Raw genomic sequence first — 22,777 nt, 5'->3', positions numbered from 1 at the left:
AGGTCAATGGTAGCCTAAGGCTGCATCTCAAGACCTCACTTTCTGTCATAACGTAGTCATTCTATGACCTCACATCATCACAAGGAGAAAGGTGAGTACAGTACAGCAAGATATTTTGAGAGAGAGAGAGACCACATTCACATAACTTTGTTATCACAATTATGTTGTTATCATCGTTATATTTTATTATTATTGTTAATTTCTGGCTGTGTCTAACTTATAAATTAATCTTTATCATAGACATATGTAAATAGGAAAAAACAGTGTGTATAGGGTTTGGTACTATCTGAGGTTTCAGGCATTCACTGGGGGTCTTGAACGTAACCCCCATGGATAAGGAGGTTCTACTGCAGTGCCCTTACAAAAGAGGCCTGAGAGAGTGCCTTGCCCCTTCCACCATGTGAGGACACAGGGCACCATCTATGAACCAGAAAGCCAAGCCTCACCAGACACTTGATCTACCTGAACCTTAATCTTGGACTTCTCAGCCTCTAGAACTGTGAGAAATAAGCTTCTGTTATTTATAAGGCATCCATTTTATGGCATTTTCTTATAGCAGCCAGAATAGACCAAGACGATGCCCTACTTTATGGAAAGAGAGAAAAACGATTGACCCGAAGGAAATTTGGGAATATGTTTCCACCGATTTGCTAAAGTCAAATACCTCAGCCACCACCTCCTTCGGTTTATACTTAGGGACACACAGTAGGTGCTTACAGTATCTTTCCTTACTCTACATATCTTGCTCTCCACCTTCTTCTAGAAAAATATAAGGTAACTGATGTGGCGTTTTATAGTGTTTCTGCTTACCAGGACATTGCTAGACAGACCTGGGGATTTAGGGCAGCAGTCCGTCTCTGATCGCATACCAGTTCGTGTCATAGAGTCTCCAGGACACCAAAGACCAAGGCAGGAAAAGACGTCCAGGAAGTTCCTATTCATCATATTGTCGAAATAAAAGTAAATTTAGAATGAAAACTGCTCTGAAGGTCTGAATGTGTATGTTACTGGGAAGGACATGTGTATGGATCGATTCACTGTAAGTGAACTCAAGAACAACCCAGGGAAGTGGGTCCATGTCTCCATTTACTCCAAAGAAATCCAGCTGCCTGCCTGCATGAGGCTCTACAGGCAGAGAGGTGGCCTTGGCGGAGTGTGCATTAACCGTCCAAACCTCCCGCCCACATTCCAGCTGACTCCAAGGCCAAGGGAGGGGAAGGAAACAGATCTAATTCTCCACGAGGGTGTGGGCCTTGGAAACGCCCTTCCACTTCTCCTCGGGAGGCCCAGAATGGTGAGCAAGGGTGGGAGGGGAAGCTTGCCAGGGGCTGTCTTATGTCTTTTTTTGGATCTGTTCTTTAAGCGCCTCAGTCAGATGGAAGAGAGGCTTGGTCAAGAGCCATCAGGGACAGGGTACAGGGAATGACTGCTCATCAAATCGAGTCACCTTGCAGTCTGGCAGGAGTGACCCATCCTGTATAAGGCAGCCAGTAACACAGCTCATGATGATTTGTTCGGTCAAAACAGTGGAGCAGAAGTAACTGAACAAAAGACTGTTCTGTGGAACAATGACCTGCTCGCCTGAATGGTGTGAGTCAAATAAGATAAGGCAGGAATTCCCTTCTATCTTTTCAAGTTTGAAGATTCCACATAAACAACAAATATGCCCGTGCCCTCTCCATGGTGGGAGTTCTACCTCTAGGGTACACTGATTGAAGATGTCTATGATGACAATAATAACAAAAAGCCATTATTAACTCAGTAAATGTTCACTGAATTTGTATTTATCAATTGCAATGGTGCCTATATGCATTTAAGACATAGTAGGAGCACTATTATTTGTTGTCTCCAAATAAGGGGTGTGTACACAGGATTCATCCCCAAGGGGCACTGCTCAGGCATGGGGCAGTCAGGACTCCACAGAGTTCATAGAATCAAATGTGGTAATCAAACTTTCTTTAACTTATACATATATATAGAGAGAGGGGTGTGTGTGTGTGTGTGTGTGTGTGTGTGTGTGTGTCTGTGTATGTATGTATTAGGTAAGAGCTGACCTGCCCTGATTAAAGGGAGTATGGGGAGGTGAAACCCCAAAGCACCTTCCCCCCACACCCTGCATTGTCTTTGAGACCCACTTGGGCACCACCTGCAGCTCCCAGCCCGCTGGGACAGGTTGCCATTTACAGAGGTTTATGCATAGGGCTTGGTACTACCTGAGGTTTCAGACATCCACTGGGATCTTGGAACACCGCCCCATGGATAAGGAGGGACTATGGCAGTGCCCTTATGAAAAAGGCCTGAGAGAGTGGCCTTGCCCCTTCACCATGTGAGGACACTGAGAGAAGACACCATGCATGAACCAGAAACCCAGGCCTCACCAGACACTGGAGCTGGCCCATCAGCTCCTTTGCCTTCACCATTGAAGGGAAATCCTGCTCTGACCCGGGCACATTTGGGGTGCTTATATCAAGAGCTGCCCTCCCATATGACAGATGGAGACAGGCGCTTCTACGTTAGAAACACCTTAGATTTTAGAGACTGCTCTGAGTGAGTGCTTTGTTCCTTCATTGAAGATTAAGGTGAGAAAGCAACATTCATTTTTTTTCTAATACAAAAGCATATTCCTAACATATTTTCAACCCTAAGTATTCCATTAGGAATTGGACTCTGGCCAGGTTAGGTAACCAAGGTGTTAGTTACCGTGACTCCTCTTGCAAGAATGCACATTAGTAGTCGGGGAAGACTACAAGACCATGATGGAACCAAAACCAGGCTGGCATATTACAAGGGATATAATCCCAGATTTAGCCAAAGACAGTGCAATAATGAGGTAAGGCTGAGTTTACTCAGTAATGACTGAATAGGATCCAATACAACACCAAGAATGTAATCATGATTTGCAGCTAGCAGCCTGTCACAGGAAGAACCTGGGGTTATGGTGTTCTTAATGAGGGGGTGTCAGGGGGTGAGCTGGCTACACCTGGATTCATATATTTCTTGGCTATCTAATTTGCACTGCAACCAGGAAAAATCAAAAAATCTCTTGCAATAAATGGAGGCCAACTCTCCTGATACAGGTGCCCTGAATGAGACAGGCTTAGAGCTGGCACTGCCTCGTAAGGTGAAAGCAGTAGAGCTGGTGGGCCCAGAAATAGTGACTCTTCTACAAATAAGTGCTTGTCCAAGCATGGCTGGGCTGTGGAAGGGAGGCCTGCTGAGCTTCCTGTGTGAGAAGGACCAAGGAGCCTCCCATTAAAGACCAAGGGCTGCACACGCTGAGGCTGGCCCCAGCCCCAAGTCTAAAACCACTTAGCTGCTAGGGTCAAGGTGGGTCCTTGCCCTTCTCTACATTGCAGAGAGCAGGAAAGAGCATATCTCCACCTGAGGACAGGACTGGAACTGGAGACAAGAACTCCCTGAGTGCCCCAGCATGTTGCCCCACCCTCTTTCGGACCCAACCTGGAGTCCTAAAGCAGAGGTTCATGAGAGCATGGGTTAACAAGGAGCTTTGCCATCAAGATTTACAAAGCATTGACTTTGAGCAGAGGGTATCTGCCTAAGAGCAGAGGGTATCAGTGAGGAGAGGAGAGAAAGAAAACTTCCCTCAGCTCAGTGGTGCAAGGACCACTAAAGGGGAAGGGAGGGGCAGCTGCGGCTTTCCCTGCGCAGAGGACAACTGGCAGACTCTAGTCCTCGGAGCCTGTGGAACAAACTGCGAACTGCATGGATTTGCCCTCTGGGGGCAGCCTGAGCATGCAACTGATCCGAAAGCCGCAGGGGGAAAAAGCACTGAGACGATGTAAAGAAAGCTGCATGCTCCTAGGTGTTGGTAAGAGGACCCCAGATAACGAGATGCCAGTCTGGGTTGAGATCCTCTGGGCTGGCCTGGACTAGTGGCTACTTGAGAAGAAGGAATCTACTCTGTGTAACAGAAAAAAAGGAATTGGAAAGAGAGAGGCAAGCTGGACGGCCAACGCTGTCAGCCAACTTCTTCTCGTGGCTGCTACCCCAACTCCAGGAAAATCTATTGTAAATTTCTCCATGACCTCTAAAGATTCTGAATTCTATTTTCAACAATGATAGTATCTAACATTCAGGGTTTTACTAGGTCAGGCCCGTACTAAGTGTGTCATATGTTTATACTAGTAACAGCTTAAGGGGAACTCTTAACTTTATGATTATTTCTAGTTTACCGATGAGAAAAGTGAGGCTTGAAGAGGTCATGTAACCTCCTCGAAGTTATGTAAGTTCCTCAAGGTCATGTAACCTCCTCAAGGTCATGAAGCTCATGAGATGCCAAAGAGACTTTGACTATAAGATCTTTAATCACCAGACCCCTCATCACTGGATTATTCCAGTAATGATAACATTCTTATTCAGATTTGGACACTGCCAAGATCACCTAAACTTCTGAATCTAGCCTTAAGCCTTCTGGAAGTGAGAGGCAATTAGCAAATCAAAAGGAGTTGAGGCATCTGGGAAAACAATTTGGAAGTTATGACAAGGCAACATCTGAGAAACACAAATTACATTTCTTTAGACTCTCCTGTGGGAGGATCTAACCATCATGGCAGCCTACAGAGAGATTCTCACCTAATGACACAGAGCCACAAGAAAATTGATCTGAATAAGAAAAGTTTTTCCTAATAGGGAAACCTTTTAGGTTTCTGGAGACTTTCTCCAACGTCAGGTTATGGAAAGCCCATTAGCTGAGTCACTTATGATGGAACCAGACAAATGTTCACAAACACCGAGGAGCAATCCTCTCACACTGGACAAAATGACCTAATTGATCTTTGCATCTCCAATTGCAATGAATCCCTTCATTTTCCACACAAATCACCCTAATCAGTTCATCATCTTTTCCTCTCTTTTGAGTACATAAAAATATGAAGCTAGAATATTATGATTCCCCAGAAAATTAAAATCTCACTCTGTCACTCAGGCTAGAGTGCTATGGCATGATCTCAGCTCACTGTAAACTCTGCCTCCCAGGTTCAAGTGATTCTCCCACCTCAGCCTCCCAAGTAGTTGGGATTACAGGCGTGCACCACCACGTCTAGCTAATTTTTGTATTTTCGTAGAGACTAGGTTTCACCATGTTGGTCAGGCTGGTCTTGAACTCCTAACTTCAAGTGATTCCCCTACCTCAGCCTACCAAAGTGCTGGGATTATAGGCGTGAGCCACCACACCCAGCCAAGAAGCAATTTTTAAAATTCAAGTGCATGTAGAAACAATTTCATGATGTATTCTTAATGGTGTAGCAAAGTGAAAAATAAAATGCCTTATTGAGAACAATCGTCCTGCTTAGATGCCTACCTGTTATTTATAAAGATCCAGGGCAATAAAATGAAATAAAGAGTTTCCTCCTCCTGTTGCCACAAATAGCATAGAAATAGCTTGGAGCTAGCAGTCTCATGGTAATAAGCCAATAATACCAACTGCTGTCTATTTAGTACTTTCCACGTGCCATCCAGCCCTCATAGAAACCTGTGAGGCAGGTGCTATTAAACTGGAAACAGACAGGACAAGGTTCAGAGGTCTCAGAGCTGGGCCAGGGGGCAGGATCAGGGCCTGGGCCTGGGTCTGGCTCCGGAACCAAGAGCTTGAGCTTCACACCACAGCCTCCCATCCAGGGCAGTGGGCTCTGGGAGAGCCACAAAAAGAGTGAAGTCTGCATGTTTTCCGGGGCTGCCATAAGAAATTACCACAAACTGGATGACTTAAAGCAACCCTAGTGTATTCTCTGCCAGTCGTGCAGGACAGCAGTCCAAAGCCAAGGTGTGGCAGTCTGCTTCTTCTGGTGGCTCCAAGGGAGTCTGCTCCTGCTTCTGGTGGCTTCTGGCATCCTTGGCCATCCTTGAGCACGCCTGGCTTGTGGTCGCCTCACTCCAGTCTCTGCCCCTGTCTCCACGTGGCCTTCTTTCTCTGCGTTGATTTCTTAACCCCTCCTTTCTCTCATAAGGATACCCCAGAAGCCACCATAAATCTACAGTCATCTTGTTCCAAGATGCTAAACTTAGTTACACCTGCAAGGACCCTACTTCCAGATGAGGTCACGTGTCCCAGGGATTAGGAGGCAGACATATCTACTCATGGGGCACTATTGAGCCATGAGAGGCTCCCTCTCTACTCTGAAGTTCAGTAACATATCTAGACATATCATAACAAACCCTGGGCTGTCAGGCAGGGTTTCAGCAGGACTCACACTGTGGCTTTTACCAAGTGTGTTCTTCCTTGTCGCCTCTCTCTGAGGCTGCAGCCTCGCGGTACCACATCGCAGGCCACAGGAGAGATGGTGTGGTGCACTAGCCTGCTGAGGCTGCTGTAACAGCACCACAGCCCACGCAGCTTAAACAACAGAAAAGTAGTTCTCAATCCTGGAGGCTGAGGTCCGAGATCAAGGTATTGGCAGGGTTGGTTTCCCCCGAGGCCTCCATTCTTGGCTTGCAGATGGCCATCTCCTTCCCGTGTCCTCACGTAGTCCCCGCTCTGCGTGTGTCTATGCCCAGTAAGGTCTCCAGTCCTATCCGATTAGGGCCCACCCTTGTGACCTCATTTTAACTTTTACCTCTTCAAAGGCCCTATCTCCAAATACAGCCACTCTGAGGTACTGAGGATTAGAACTTCAGCACATGAATGGGGTCAGAGGCACCATTCAGCTCATAACAGACAGTGGACGACTTGGAACCAGGAGTGAGCAAGGCATTGAGAAAGGGGATCTAGGTGGTGTCCCATACAAAGTGTGGAGAGTAGACCTGGGGAGTTACCACAAGGAAGAACCACTTTCTCACATAGAAAGCATGGCAGACACTGAGCCATGCCACTCTCCTGCCATTGCAAAGCCCTATACAGTGTGACAGAGGCCCATGTGGACTCACAGGGAGTGCACTGGGAAAATGTCCTTTGCAGTATCAAGAGGAAATATTCCAGCTCTTCTGTAATAAGATGAATCAGAAGTCAATTATTTTCCTTGCCTTGTCCACACCTACAGAAACTAACTAAATTAATTTAGATGTATTTCTTCCAAGAGTTCCAGTCTTCTGTGAACATGAGTGGAATTAATGATTCACATTTTTGCACAGTGCTTTGCTGTTGACCACTCATTGTCATTTGCATCACCTCCCTTTGTTGATATTCAGAACCACTTGCCATCTTGGTGTTATTTCTCTTATCCAGACTTTACAAATGGATCAGCCAGGAGAAATTACTCATTCAGTTGCTCACTTAGTAAGTGAGACAGGTGAGGTTTGAACCCATGGCTTCTAACTCTTCCTCCCACATGGCACAGACTTGCACAAGCACATGGGCCGAAAGCTAGAAACTGAAGCATATGTGTCTCCGACCTCACCTCCCCTGATCTCCATGGGGGGCCCCACTCAAGTCCAGTCCACACCTGGTCCTAGCAGGTGGCCTGAGCCCACAAATGGACATCCATACCCCTGGCCCCACAGTCTTGATGGGTGTGGATGGAGACAGGGTTGGCAAACCTTGGGTTAAGGTGGCAGAGATGAGTCATCAGTGCCTGTGTGCCTGAGAACACCCACTCTCAGCTGCCCCCGTCCCCAGTCCCCACCTGGCCTGAAGTGACGTAATCCATGGGACACAACTCTGCCCATGTTCTCTTTCTTGTACTTCTACCAGCCCTGAGCCCATCTGAGGCTGTGTTCTCTGTCCAGGCCCCAGGGGCCCTGCTTCAATGCCATCCTTGGCACCTAAGGAAAAGTGTCTTGCCAGTCTCCTCCTGCTCCCAATCAGCCCCTCACTGCTGAAGCCCATCAGGCCTCCACACCCATCCGAGGCTGCACGACAGCGCTCCACTCAGAGCTCTGCTCCAGCGTTCCCCCTTCAGAGAGCTCCTGGAGCAGCCCAGCTAGCATTCCTCCCTACACTTCCTCTCTGGCTCCTCTGCTCACCTGCAAAGCCACTCTAATTACAGGACCTTCTTACAGCACTAATCACTGCATGGAATTACTTGATTTAGATTTTCTCTTGGTTTGCTGGCATCTGGAACTCCAGTGTTGTAGCAGGCCTGGCCCGCACGTCAGTGTCAAGAAGCACATGTGTGAATGAATCCACAGCACTAGCCCTCTGGACACTGGCACAGCCTGGGCCACAGTCTCATTTGATAGAGAAACTCACTGTCAGCCTTTTGGGAGCCTGCTTGTGTAAGACTCCAGAACCACTTAGTATGGTCCCAATAAGGAGGGATAGAAATGGACCTCTGTGGCATTGAGATTCTTGTCATCAGGCCCATTTGATTCAAGTCTGATTGTCTTGGGATTGTTTTTTCTTTCCTACAGCCAGCTCCTGGAAGGGCGATAAAGGCACTCTGACAGAGGACAAAGCAAGCATCGGAAACTTTTCTGGCCACTGGAATTCCCCTTCTTTCTTCCCCCTCCTATCCTTCCCTCTAATCATCTCTCCACCTTCTCCCTTTGGACAATGAAACTTGGACATCCAGACTTGTTTAATTTGCACCAAGTAAATACAGAAGTTCTATTAGCCAAACTGTGCATTTGTCAAACATCCAGAATCTCTTTCCCACTGAAACGTCCCTGGGCCAGAATGAGCTGGGCTTTAAGGCTGGCCAAATGGGGCCATTAACTCTGGTGCTGCAGTGACAACCCAACCCTCTCCTAGAGGATGGAGGGAGAGAGGATGGGGATGGGGAAGGGAGGGAGGCTGTGCATCTGGGTGATGATTCATCAGGGCAAAGTTACCATTTTCTCCCAATGATTGTGGAGTCCATATTTAATCAATGCCCTAGTTGCTTTGCCCAGTATCAAAGCCAAGCTCTTTCCCTTGGTGGATTTAAATGTTTAAAGTGGATTTCCTCATAGCTGGGGTTTAGAAAGAACATGAGAGTCCAAGACTTTATTGCCCACCACCTGAAGTTTTTGTTGTTGTTGTGTTCTTATTTGGTTTTGGGATCAGGGTTATATTGGCTTTGCAGAATGAGTTTGGAAGAATTCCAACTCCTTCCATTTTTTGGAAGAGTTTGGGAAGAATTGATGTTAGTTTTTTAAACATTTGGTAGAATTCAGCAGTGAAGCTGTTTGGTCCTGGGATTTTCTTTGTGGGGAGACTTTTTATTATTGATTCAGCCTTGTTACTGGTTATTAGTCTGTTGAGGTTTTCTGTTTCTTTTTAGTTGAATCTTGGTAGGCTTTATGTAACCCAAGAGTTTATCTATTTTTAATAGGCTTTCAAATGTATTGGAGTGTAGTTGTTCATAAGAGTGTCTAATGATCCTTTGTATTTCCGTGGTATTAGCTACGACATCTTTTTCATTTCTGATTTTATTTACTTGATTCTGAGAAGTTATTTCTAATATATTTAACTATTAGCCAAGGGCTCTGGAGATCCACCAAACACGGTCTCCAGAGGGGGCTATTGTGAGATGCTGATCACTAAAACTTGGCATTACCCCTCGTGTGCATACACACACACACCCCCACACACACACACACACAATCCCCTGACTACAGCTAAGAGTCCCCAGGCATAATCTTAGCCCCACTCTGTCCTCACTTAGACAAAGTGCTGGTGCTAACATAGTGGAAACTCTTTTACCTCAGGTGTGAAAACACAAGCGACCACTGTGTTAATTCACTTGCTCGGGTATTGCCTTCTGGCAGGAATTTAAGAACATTGATGCGAGAGCCAGCCTGTTCACGCCCTGGCTCCATCACCAGCCAGATCAGCCACACTGGGCCAACTGCTAAGCTCTCTATGCCACAGGGGTAGCAATGGTGCCCACCTGATAGTTAAGGCACACTAGCCACAGGCTTCCATCAGGAAAGAGTTTAAAACAATGCCCAGGCCACAGTACAGACTGTGTAAGAGCCAGACATTATTATTAAAAGGCCATCATGTGTGAGAAAAGTCTTACACAGCGTTATATCACAGGTTCTTGATGTCCTACTTTTGAAGCTTTTTGATGCCTCTTTATTGAACAAGTCCACTAAGAATAAATCATAAACAAGCCAGACTGCACCCTCAGAAACTCACATTCTAGAAGGGGAGGAGAATAAGTCAGCAGTGACATAAATTCCGCAACAAGGGTGAGCTTGGGGCACTTCATTCCTCATAGGCAATGTTCCTAACTCAGCCTTAGAGGGCCAGAGACAGCTTCCCTACAGGAGCTGGGTCCTACAGGTACATCCAGAGTTCCCACACGTTTTTTCACCTATCAAAAGCAGCAGCTTTTGTGTGCAATGGGATTATAGTTATAGGTAAAAAGGAAGCTCACAGATTTTCCATGTTTAGGACAACATGCTTCTGACATTTAATGCTCTAATAACTTGAAGACCAGACTGCTATTAGTGTAGAGTCTCAGAGACTGTGGGGTTGTGGGGTTGTAGAAGAAAGAAATTGAATGTAAGTCAAGAGACTTGGCCTTCAGTGTTTGCTGTCTACTGTTAAATTAGGTTAGCCTAAACCTGCCTCCTTATATTTTTTTAATTCAGTCTAACATTTCTCTTTACATAGTGAACTGTAACCTAACTGCATGGGTAAACTAGTGTAACGTGCTCTTGTAACAAGGAGCCATGTCTCAGCCAATCATAGAAGTCAGACTTCAATCATTCACAGGTGGCCAACTATTTAAGGCACATTCAAATAAGACAAACACCAAGCTGTAACCAATCCAGCGGTTTCCGTTCCCCACTTCCATTTATCACACATCACTTTCCTTTTTCTGTCCATAACTCCTTTCCAACCACACAGCACTGCCAGAGTCCCCCAAACCTATTCCAGTTGGTTGGCAGGGGGAGGAGGGTGCTGCCTGACTTGTGAATCATTCATTACTCAATTAAATTCTGTCATATTAAATTTGTCTAAAGTTTTTCTTGTTGTTGTCTTTTTTTAACAAATGTGTCAGAAGTGAGACTTGAAAGAAAACTTCCAGCAACCCCTAGGAGCATCGAGCGACCAAGTGAGGCACTCAGCAGACCCACTGTGCTCACTGCTTTCTCATAGCAGCTGGGAATCACGGGTAAGTCCTCTCTCAGGTTCTGAAGCTCCATGGTTTTGTGTTTTCAGCTCTTTGAGTTTGAACAAATTTTTTATTCAAACTGGGCTGAAAAGTCCCGACAAAAACTTGAGTAAGTCCAGGATGGGAGAGAGCTGATAATTAACCGGCTTAGATCCATGTAGAGGCCTCAGATGTCCTCCTGGGCCAGACAGAAACTGGCAGCGAATAATAAAACTGGAGTGCAGAGGGGCTTTTATGGGGGTGTTTGTGTTCTGTTTCCCTCCCCTCTTTTTTCCCTGCATGGTTAGGTAGAGAAAAATCACTGGCTAAGTTAATAAAGGGGATCTGAGCGCCAAAGCCAAAATTCAATGTAAAATTAGAACTTTAAATTCTAAAAAACAAAGCACCCCACTTCTCTAACTGCAACTACCCACACATATATAAGCAGTAGACCCCCAAAACAAGAAATGCTTACACATTAGACAAAATCTTACTAAAAATAATTTAAAATTACAATGCAGTATTTAAAATAATATTAAAATTAAAATACTAAAAATAATTTAAAATTACAATGCAATATTTAAAATACAATGCAATATTGTAAGTTTACAACGCTATACTTTAAAAAATACATTTTCAAATGAAGGTTCTTAGGCCAATCTAAACATGTTTACTAATGTGTGGAAGTTTCTAAAGTGTTTTCAATATTTTTATTGTCTCTTTTAAAAGACTGTAAAAGACAAATAAAAATCTTAATTGACTAATTAATTTAAAAAGTTAAATCTGCTAACCTTTTGGCTTAATTACTATTCTTCTATAAAGGCTTTTTAAAAGGCTATTCTAAATAAAATATTTACAAAAGATAGACCCTCAGGTAAAACACGTTACTTCTTTTTCAGAGCTGTCCACACTGAGTCCAGACATAGAAAATATTTTCTTTGCACTATTCTTTAATGAGCTCCACCCTAAACTCAATAATTTTAGCTAAAAAATAACTAAGTTCAAAAGACCACCTATTAAACTAAGTCTGTCTCCAAAATACAGCTTACAATGTTAAGGTGGCCATTTTCAAACCCTTTTTTGAAAAAATTCACATCTATAAAAAAATTCAGTTATAAAGCTATCTGCCTCTCTGTGTCGAAAAGAGAGGAAGGAATGATTCACTAATACCTCTTACCATTAGTTTAACATAACTAGTCTTTCTTGAGGTACTTTTCCTTGACATACTGTCTTACCTGGGCCTTTACCTATACCCTCATTCCATAACTTAAACAAATTATAATACAATATTTGAGCTTAACATCTCAGCTCTGTACTTTTGAGATAAACATTTTCTGCCTTTGTATTAGGCTGTTCTTACATTCCTATAAAGGAATACCTGAGGTTGAAAAATTATAAAGAAAGTTGCATTGGTTCACAGTTCTACAGAATGTACAGGCATGGCTCCAATATCTGCTTGGCTTCTAGTAAGGGCTTCAGGAAGCTTACAATCATGGAGGAAGGTGACGGGGGATGCCAGCATATCACATGGCGAGAGAGAGAAAGCAAAAGAGAGAAGGGGCAGTCCCAGATTTTTTTTGAACAACCAAATCTCATGTGAACTAACTGAGCAAGAACTCACCACCAACAGGCTGGTGCCAAACCATTCATAAGGGATCCATCCCCAGGATCCAATCACCTCCTACCAAGCCCCACCTCCAATATGAAAAATCACACTTCAACGTGAGGTTTAGAGGGAACAAACATCCAAACCATATCAACTTTGTTTTACTTAAGAATCATTCCTTTAAAAATAGAAATTTAGGGCTGCCTGCTAACAAATACTTAAGATGATAAAATGTATAATTTAAAGATGTATAGTCTAAATAGAAAAAAATGCTATCAGCCACATAAGGTACCTCACGCCTGTAATCCCAGCACTTTGGGAGGCTGAGGCAGGTGGATCACGAGGTCAGGCGTTCAACACCAGCCTGGTCAACATGGTGAAACCCCATCTCTGCTAAAAACACAAAAATTAGCCGGGTGTAGTGGTGGGCTCCTGTAATCACAGCCACTAGGGAGGCTGAGGCAGGAGAATTCCTTGAACCCAGGAGACGAAGGTTGCAGTGAGCCGAGATCATGCCACGGAACTCCAGCTGGGCAGCAGAGCAAGACTGTCTCAAAAAAGAAAGAGAAAAAGAAAAAAAAAACTATTTAAAAGACAACAAATAAAAATTCTCTATAAAAGCTATAAGATCTGATTTTGCCTAAGTGTCTATATATGGTGTGTGTGTGTGTGCGCGTGCGTATGACTGCTATATCACATTTATATATGCTTGATAAATAAAACTAATTTAAAATTTTAAATAAATTAAAAATTCTAGTAAAATAAAAATGTCTTCAAAATTGTCAGTTAAACATAATCCAAATATTTTTGCCTAGTTCTATGGATCAAACAGGTTTATACTGTCACCTCTACATATTTTAAGGTAATACAATGCTGCTTCTATAATATGATTGATGCTTACTTAATTTGTCTGTACACTAAAGAGAAAGGCTGGCTGCTAGCCTCTCCCAGAGCCTCACACACATCGTACTGTGAGCCTGTCTTTTGTTTTGAGGTTATAAATTCCAGGACCTAGACATGTGGCATAAGGAGGCCTGGAGACATGTCCTCAGTACCTTGCCCACCAGCTGCAAGAGGAAGTCAAACCTAATATGGCTCCTTTCTCCCTGGCCCATCTTTGCCTCCTGGCTGTGCTGAGAGAATCAAATCTTCCAGACATCCTCTTCACAGCTTTGTCCTCTCTCTTAAGTTTATATCTGATATATAAATTCAGGACCCAAAAGGGCTGTATCATTCATGGGTGTCCTGGGTGCCACATGGGTACTCAGGACCTGGGATGACGGGGAAAGACATTAGGGAGGGTAACTGTGTCATAGTTTCAAAATTCCATTCAGTAGTTTAAAATATTAAAGTCATATTATTTTTTATTCTCTCTTCTTTGAGAAGGAGTCTTGCTCTGTTGCCAGGCTAGAGGGCAGTAGCGCAATCTCAGCTCACTGCAACCCCCACGTCCCGCGTTCAAGAAATTCTCCTGCCTCAGTCTCCGAAGTAGCTGGGACTACAGGCATGCACCACCACACCCAGCTAAATTTTTTGTATTTTTAGTAGAGATGGGATTTCACCGTGTTGTCCAGGATGGACTCGATCTCCTGACCTAGTGATCCGCCCACCTCAGCCGCCCAAAATGCTGGGATTACAAGCACGACCCACCGCACCCAGCCGTTATGCTATATTAAGTAATAAATAATAGCAAAATGTCTGAGTTATTTCTAACTTAAAATACTAAAACATTAATTATTAAACATAAGTTTAAGTTTATATACTTTAGCATCTTATTTTTACATATAAAAAAGCCATATGTATTTCGACATATTAATAAACAAAAAATTAAGGCAATACATCCTTCTAAATTATGAAATAGATTTTAATGTATAAATACTAATATAAAACAGTTCAAAATTACTTACTTCCTAGGTTTTCATTAGAAATTAGAGTTACTATCACTTCTTGGCCTTTCGGCTAACATCAAGTATAGAAATTACAGTTAATAAGAGTTAAAATTATAGTTGATATAATTAAAACTACTAGATATAAAAGAAATAATTCTGTGTACAGAGTGTATTTAAAAGCAATATATGTTATTGGCAAAAAAGGTTATAAAGGCATAAAAATGTATGTTGAGATATGTAATTTTGTCTAATTTAGAAGTTATACAATAGTTATCTCAAGTAAAAAAATAAAAAAGAGAACATGGCCAAGGAGAGGCAGGACTAGATTGCAGCTCCAGATAAGAGCAGCGTGCAGAGGCTCACACTGTGAATTTTAGCTCCAGATCGACAGCAAGAACAAACCAGCAATCCCGAGAGGGCCCACAGACCCTCCTAAGGAAGCAGACTGTTCCTGCAGGACCTGGGAGACACCCCAAATACTATGAGTGTCAAACTGCGAAAGTGGAAAAGGGAGACCCCTCTCTCCTGAATACACACCCCCATTGAAGAAGCTGAAGTTCCGTTTGTAAGAGAAGTTTCCAACTTTACCTGGAGCTGAGTCAGCTTAGAGAGCCAAGCCAAATACAAGAGGAAGCAGCAGAAAGGCCCGGGAGCTCACTGGCCCCCTAGCAGCCCGTTCCTGCCTAGTACCAAAGGGACCTATTGCAAGGGTGGCCAGAGGAGCAGGGCAAAACACCACAGGAAGAAAGAAATCTCTAGCTGTGGACTTTGTAACAATTTGAACAAGGCGAATAGCCTCCTGGCCAGAACTGGGGGGAGGGTGCAAATCCAGCCTGCAGATTCCACAGGCAGAGGAAGAACTAAGTCCTTTTCTTTCACTGCTGAGAGGCAGGTAGCCTGGGGCAACTTTTCAAACCCACCCCACCCTCCACCTGGAAACAGACTTGGGGCTATTGTGAGGGTTAGAGTGGGAGGGAGACTGGCCCTTCAGTTTGGGTGGGAGCTGGGTGAAGCCTGTGACTGCCAGCATTCCCCCACTTCCCTGACAACCTGCACAACTCAGCAGAGGGAGCCATAATCCTCCTAGGTACATAAATCCAGTGGCCTGGGAATCTCATCCCCATCCCTCACAGCAGCCACAGGAAGACCCACCCAAGGAGAGTCTGAGCTCAGATACGCCTAGCCCCACCCCCACTTGATGGTCCCTCCCTATCCACTCTGGTAGTGAAGACAAAGGGTATATAAAATTGGGAGTTCTAAGTCCCTGCCCACTGCTGGTCCCTCTCCACACCACTACAGCTGATGCTTTCTGGAAAGTGCCACCTCCTGGCAGGAGGCCAACCAGCACAAAAATAGAGCGTTAAGCCACCAAAGCTAAGGACCCTCACGGAGTTCATTGCACCCTCGCCGCCTCCAGCAGAACAGGCGCTGGTATCTGTGGCTGAGAGACCCATAGGCAGTTCACATCACAGGACTCTGTGTTGAAAACCCCCAGTACCTTCCTGGAGCCGGGTAGACTCACTGAATGGCTCGACCCAGAAGAGAGACAACAATCACAGCAGTTCAACTCACAGGAAGCCACATCTATAGGAAAAGGGCGGGAGTACTGCATCAACGTAACATCCCATGGGACAAAAGGATCTGAACAACAGCCTTCAGCCCTAGACCTTCCCTCTGATAGAGCCTACCCAAATGAGAAGGAACCAGAAAACCAACCCTGGTAATATGACAAAAACAAATCTCTTCAACACCCCCTAAAAAAAATCACACTAGTTTACCAGCAATGAATCCAAACCAAGAAGAAATCCCTGATTCACCTGAAAAAGAATCCAGGATGGTCTCAATCTCCTGACCTCGCTTAACGGCTAACCAGGGAGGCACCAGAGAAAGGTGAAGCCCAATACAATGAAATCCAAAAAATGGTACAAGAAGTAAAAGGAGAAATATTCATGGAAATAGATAGCATAAAGAAAAAACAACAATTCGGGAAACTTCGGATACACTTAGAAATGCAAAACGCTCTGAAATGTCTCAGCAATAGAATTGAATAAGTAGAAGAAAGAAATTCAGAGCTCAAAGACAAGGTCTTCAAATTAATCCAGTCCAACAAAGACAAGGAAAAAATAATAAGAAAATAAGAACAAAGCCTCCAAGAAGCCTGGGATTATGTTAAATGACCAAACGAAAGAATAATTGTTGTTGCTGAGGAAGAAGAGATTCTAAAATCTTGGAAAACATATTTTGAGGAATAATCAAGGAAAACTTTTCCAGCCTTGCTACAGACCTAGACATGCAAATACAAGAAGCATGAAGAACACCTGGGAAATTCATCACAAAAGATCTTTGTCTAGGCACATTGTCATCAGGTTATCTAAAGTTAAGACAAAGGAAATAATCTTAACAGCTGTGAGACAGAAGCACCAGGTGACCTATAAAGGAAAACCTATCAGATTAACAGCAGATTTATCAGCAGAAATCCTACAAGCTAGAAGGCTTTGGGGCCCTATCTTCAGCCTTCTCAAACAAAACAATTACAAGGCAAGAATTTTGTATTCAGTGAAACCAAGCATCATATATGAAGGAAAGATACAGTCATTTCCAGACAAACAAAGCTGAGAGAACTTGCCGTTACCAAGCCACCATTACAAGAACTGCTAAAAGGATCACCAAATCTTGAAACAAATCAAAACAGAACCTCTTTAAAGCATAAATCACACAAGACCTATGAAACCAAAATATAAATTTAAAGCAAAAACAAAACACCAAAGTATATAGGCAACAAAGAGCAAGATGAATGCAACAGTACCTCACGCTTCAATACTAACATTGAATGGAAATGGCCTAAATGACACAGAACCACAGAATGGATAAGAAGTCACCAACCAACTATCTCCTATCTTCAGGAGACTCACCTAACACATATGGACTCACATAAACTTAAAGGGGTGGGAAAAGGCATTTCATGCAAATGGACACCAAAGCGAGCAGGGGTAGCTATTCTTATTTCAGACAAAACAAACTTTAAAGCAACAGTGATTAAACAAGGCAAAGAGGGCCATTCTATAATGGTAAAAGGCCTTGTCGAACAGGAAAATATCACAATCCTAAACATATATGCGCAGAACAATGGAGCTCCCAAATTTACAAAACAATTACTAATAAACCTAAGAAATTAGATGGCGGCAACACAATAATAGTGGGGGACTTCAGTACTCCACTGACAGCACTAGACAGTTCATGAAAACAGAAACTCAACAAAGAAACAATGGATTGAAACTACACCGATAGATACAGAACATTTCATCGAACAACTGCAGAATACACATTCTGTTCAACAGTGCATGGAACTTTCTCCAAGATAGACCATATAATGGACCATAAAATGAGCATCAATATATTTCAGAAAATTGAAGTTATATCAAGCATTCTCTCAAACCACAATGGAATAAAACCGAAAATTAATTCCTAAAAGAACTTTCAAAACCATGCAAATACATGGAAATTAAATAGTCTGCTTCTGAATGAACGATGGGTCAAAAATGAAGCCAAGACAGAAATAAAAAAATTCTTTGGACTGAATGACAATAATGTCACAACCTATCAAAACTCTGGGATACAGCAAAGGCAGTGCTAAGAGGAAAGTTCACAGCCCTAAATGCCCACATCGAAAAAACTGAAAGAGCACAAACTGAAACTCTAAGGTCACAACTCAAGGAACTAGAGAAACAAGAACAAACCAAACCCAAACCCAGCAGAAGAAAGGAAATAACCAAGATCAGAGCAGAATTAAATGAAACTGAAACAACAACAACAAAAATACAAAGGATAAATGAAACAAAAAGCTGGTTATTTGAAAAGATAAATAAAATTGATAGACCATTAGCAAGATTAACCAAGAAAAGAAGAGAGAAAATCCAAATAACCTCACTCAGAACAAAACAGGAGATATTACAACTGATACAACTCAAATACAAAAGATCATTCAAGGCTACTATGAACACCTTTATGCACAAAAAATATTCTCCTAGAAGAGATGGACAAATTCCTGGAAAAATACAATCTTCCTAGCTTTAATCAGGAAGCATTAGATGGCCTGAACAGACCAATAACAAGCAGCAAGATTGAAATGGTAATTTTTAAATTACCAACAAAAAAGTCAAGCACCAGATGGAGTCACAGCAGAATTCTATTAGAAATTCAAAGAAGAATTAGTACCAATCCTTTTGACATTATTCCACAAAATAGAGCTAGAAGGAATCCTTCCTAATTCATTCTACGAAGCCAGTATCACCCTAATACCAAAACCAGGAAAGGGCATTAAAAAAAAAAAAGAAAACTACAGACCAATATCCTTAATGAACATAGATGTTAAAATCCTTAACAAAATACTAGCTAACTGAATCCAACAACATGTCAAAAAGATAATCCACCATGATCAAGTGGGTTTCATACCAGGGATGCAGAGATGCAGGGATGGTTTAACATGCGCAAGTCAATAAATGTGATACACCATATAAACATAATTAAAAACAAAAATCACATGATCATCCCAGTAGATGCAGAAAAAGTGTTCAACAAAATCCAGAATCCCTTTATGACTAAAACTCTCAGCAAAATCAGCATACAAGGTAATATGGTTTAGCTGTGTGCCCACTCAAATCTCGGCTTGAATTGTATCTCCCAGAATTCCCACATATTGTGGGAAGAAACCCAGGGGGAGGTAGTTGAATCATGGAGGCTGGTCTTTCTTGTGCTATTCTCATAATTAGTGAATAAGTCTCATAAGTTCCGATGGGTTTATCAAGGGTTTCTGCTTTTGCTTCTTCCTCTTTTTCTCTTGCCACTGCCATGTAAGAAGTGCCTTTCACTTCCTGCCATGATTCTGAGGCCTTCTCAGTCATGTGGAACTGTAAGTCCAATTAAACCTCTTTTTCTTCCCAGTCTTGGGCCTGTCTTTATCAACAGCATTAAAACAAACATACACAAGGGACGTACCTTAATGTAATAAATGTCATCTATGACAGAACCACAGCCAACATAATACTGAATGGGGAAATTGAAAACATTCCCTCTGAGAACTGGAACTATAAGGCTGCCCACTCTCACCACTCCTCAACATAGTACTGGAAGTTCTAGCCAGAACAATCAGACCAAGAGAAAGAAATAAAGGGCATCCAAATCAGTAAAGAGGAAGTAAAACTGTTTGCTGATGACATGATTATTTACGTTGAAAACCCTAAGGACTCCTCCAGAAAGCTCCTAGAACTGATAAAAGAATTCTGCAAAGTTTATGGATACAAGATTAATGTACACAAATCATGGCTCTTTTATACACCAACAGCTACCAAACAGAGAATCAAATCAAGAACTCAACCCCTTTTACAATAGCTGAAAAAAAAAATGCAATACTTAGGAATATACCTAACCAAGGAGGTGAAAGATCTCCACAAGGAAAACCACAAAACACTGCTGAAATAAATCCTAGATGACACAAACAAATGGAACCACATCCCATATTCATAGATGGGTAGAATCAATATTGCGAAAATGATCATATAGCCAAAAACAATCTACAAATTCAATGCAATTACCATCAAAATACTATGACCATTCTTCACAGAATTAGAAAAAACAATTCTAAAATTCATATGGAACCAAAAATGATCCCAAATAGCCAAAGACAGACTAAACAAAAAGAATAAATCTGGAGGCATCACACTGCCTGATTTCAAACTATACTATAAGGCCATAGTCAGCAAAACAATGTGGTACTGGCATAAAAATAAGCACATAGAACAGAATAAAGAACCCCAAAATAAACCCAAATACTTAAGCCAACTGATCTTCAATGAAGCAAACAAAATCATAAAGTGGGGAAAGGACACCCTTTTCAACAAATGGTACTGGGATAATTGGCAAGCCACATGTAGGAGAATGAAACTGGATCCTCATCTCTCATCATATACAAAAATTAACTCAAGATGGATCAAGGACTTAAGCCTAAGACCTGAAATTACAAAAATTCTAGAAGATAACATTGGAAAACCCCTTCTAGACACTGGCTTAGGCAAGGATTGCATGACTAAGAACCCAAAAGCAAATGCAATAAAAGCAAAGATAAACAGCTGGAACCTAATCAAACTAAAGAGTTTTGATGGCAAAAGGAACAGTCAGCAGAGTAAACAGACAACCCACAGAGTGGGAAAAAATCTTTGCAGTCTATACATCTGACAAAGGACTAATATTCAGAATCGACAACAAAAACAAATCATCAAGAAAAAAACAATCCCATCAAAAAGTGGGCTAAGGACATGAATAGACAGTTCTCAAAAGAAGATACACAACTAGCCAACAAACATGAAAAAATGCTCAACATGACTAGTGATCAAGGAAATGAAAGTCAAAACCACAATGCGATACCAACTTCCTCCTGGGAGAATAACCATAATCAAAAACTTAAAAAAGAACAGTAGATGTTGGCATGGATGCAGTGAACAGGGAACACTTCTACACTGCTGGCGGGAATGTAAACTAGTACAGCCACTATGGAAATCAGTGTGGAGATTCCTTAAAGAACTAAAAGTAGAACTACAGGTTGATCCAGCAATCCCATTCCTGGGTATCTACCCAGAGGAAAAGAGGTCATCATTAGAAAAAGAAATTTGCACACACATTTGTAGCAGCACAATTCACAACTGCAAAATCATGGAACCAGCCCAAATGCCTATCCATCAATGAGTGGATAAAGGAGCTGTGGAATATATATATGATGGAATACTACATGGCCATAAAAAAGAATGAATTAACAGCATTTGCAGTGAGCTAGGTGGGACTGGAGACTATTATTCTAAGTGAAGTAACTCAGGACTGGAAAATCAAACATTGTATGTTCTCACTGATATGTGGGAGCTAAGCTCTGAGGGTCTAAGCCATAAGAATGATACAGTGAACTTTGAGGACTGAAAGACTACAAATATGGTGCAGTGTATACTGCTCAGGTGATAGGTGCACCAAAATATCACAAATCACCACTAAAGAACATACTCATGTGACGAAATACTGCCTGTACCCCAATAGCTTACAGAAAAAATGACACAGATAAAACTAAATAAATAAGAAAAGTTGAAAAAAGAAAAAAAAATTAAATTTTCTATAAGAGATAATAAAATATTAATTAAAACTGTGTGTGGTCAAAAGCTGAATAGATTTGGGTTCTTTTTTATTTAAATTAGCTTTAGTATTGATAATACAAAGTAAAATTTGGTTTCTCTTTTGAACAGAATTTTGTATAGTATTAAGAAAAGACAAAAATATTTTTGTTCACCCTTTAAATAAACTTTACAGAAAAAGAGAGGAGAGGAGAAACAGATTCTATTTCATGCTGTCTTTATTAGGGCTTTTGATTATTTGAAAAACTGAACCTCCTATCTATTAAAAAATAAACATTTTTTATTTGAAAAATCCTTTGTCACTTTGGCTAAATAAATGACTATGATTTTATAGTGGCCTGTGATCCAATTTTGATTAAGTGTTTTAAACATTTAACATATTTCACAGGCTTCCGAAAATCAAGTTTCAAATTCAAAATTAAATCTTTTAACCTCAAACTAAATTTGAGATGTTACAATATCCAAAGGAGAGATAACACACAGGCATATTTGATACGTTAAATTACATTAAAAGCATTGTCAAGTAGAAATAATAGTTAACTTTCTTTGTTATATTTTTATAGATATGTTATTAATATATGTGCCAAAATTATATGAGATTCCTAAAATACGAATATGTCTTGCTGTATTATCCATCATAATTATGGTTATTATGTTAAATTATTATAGGTTACAAAAATAGCCAAATTTTCTTGTCACTTAACTCTTTATGACCATTTTGTTTTCACAATTACTTAGTTTTACTTTATTTTCTAAAAACTATTTAAAATAAAATCTGAAATATGATGTCTTCAAAGATGTTCATTAAAAAGATTTTAAAAGAACCCGACAAGTACTCTTAAGTACAGGTTTCTGATAACTTTAGGATCATATCATTTACAGTAGGCAAAAATTCCCCAAACTCTAATAAAAAGACTGACTGATTTATAAAACTATTAACCCAAACAGGACAAAAATTAATCAAATACCCCCAAAAAAGTATTCTGCTAGATTTTTATGCTAAATCAACCAGCACTAACATTGTTAAGGTATGTTTATTTAAATAAACTCCATGGACCAAGTCAAATGGCCTGTAACAACCCACTTAATGAATAGTGCTATACACAGAAATTTAAAACACGAAATTAATATTTA

The sequence above is a fragment of the Sapajus apella genome, unplaced genomic scaffold, assembly GCF_009761245.1.
Source record: "Sapajus apella isolate SASKATOON/1434 unplaced genomic scaffold, GSC_monkey_1.0 scaffold29, whole genome shotgun sequence".
NCBI lineage: Eukaryota > Metazoa > Chordata > Mammalia > Primates > Cebidae > Sapajus > Sapajus apella.
Note: the sequence above shows the minus strand (reverse complement) of the source record.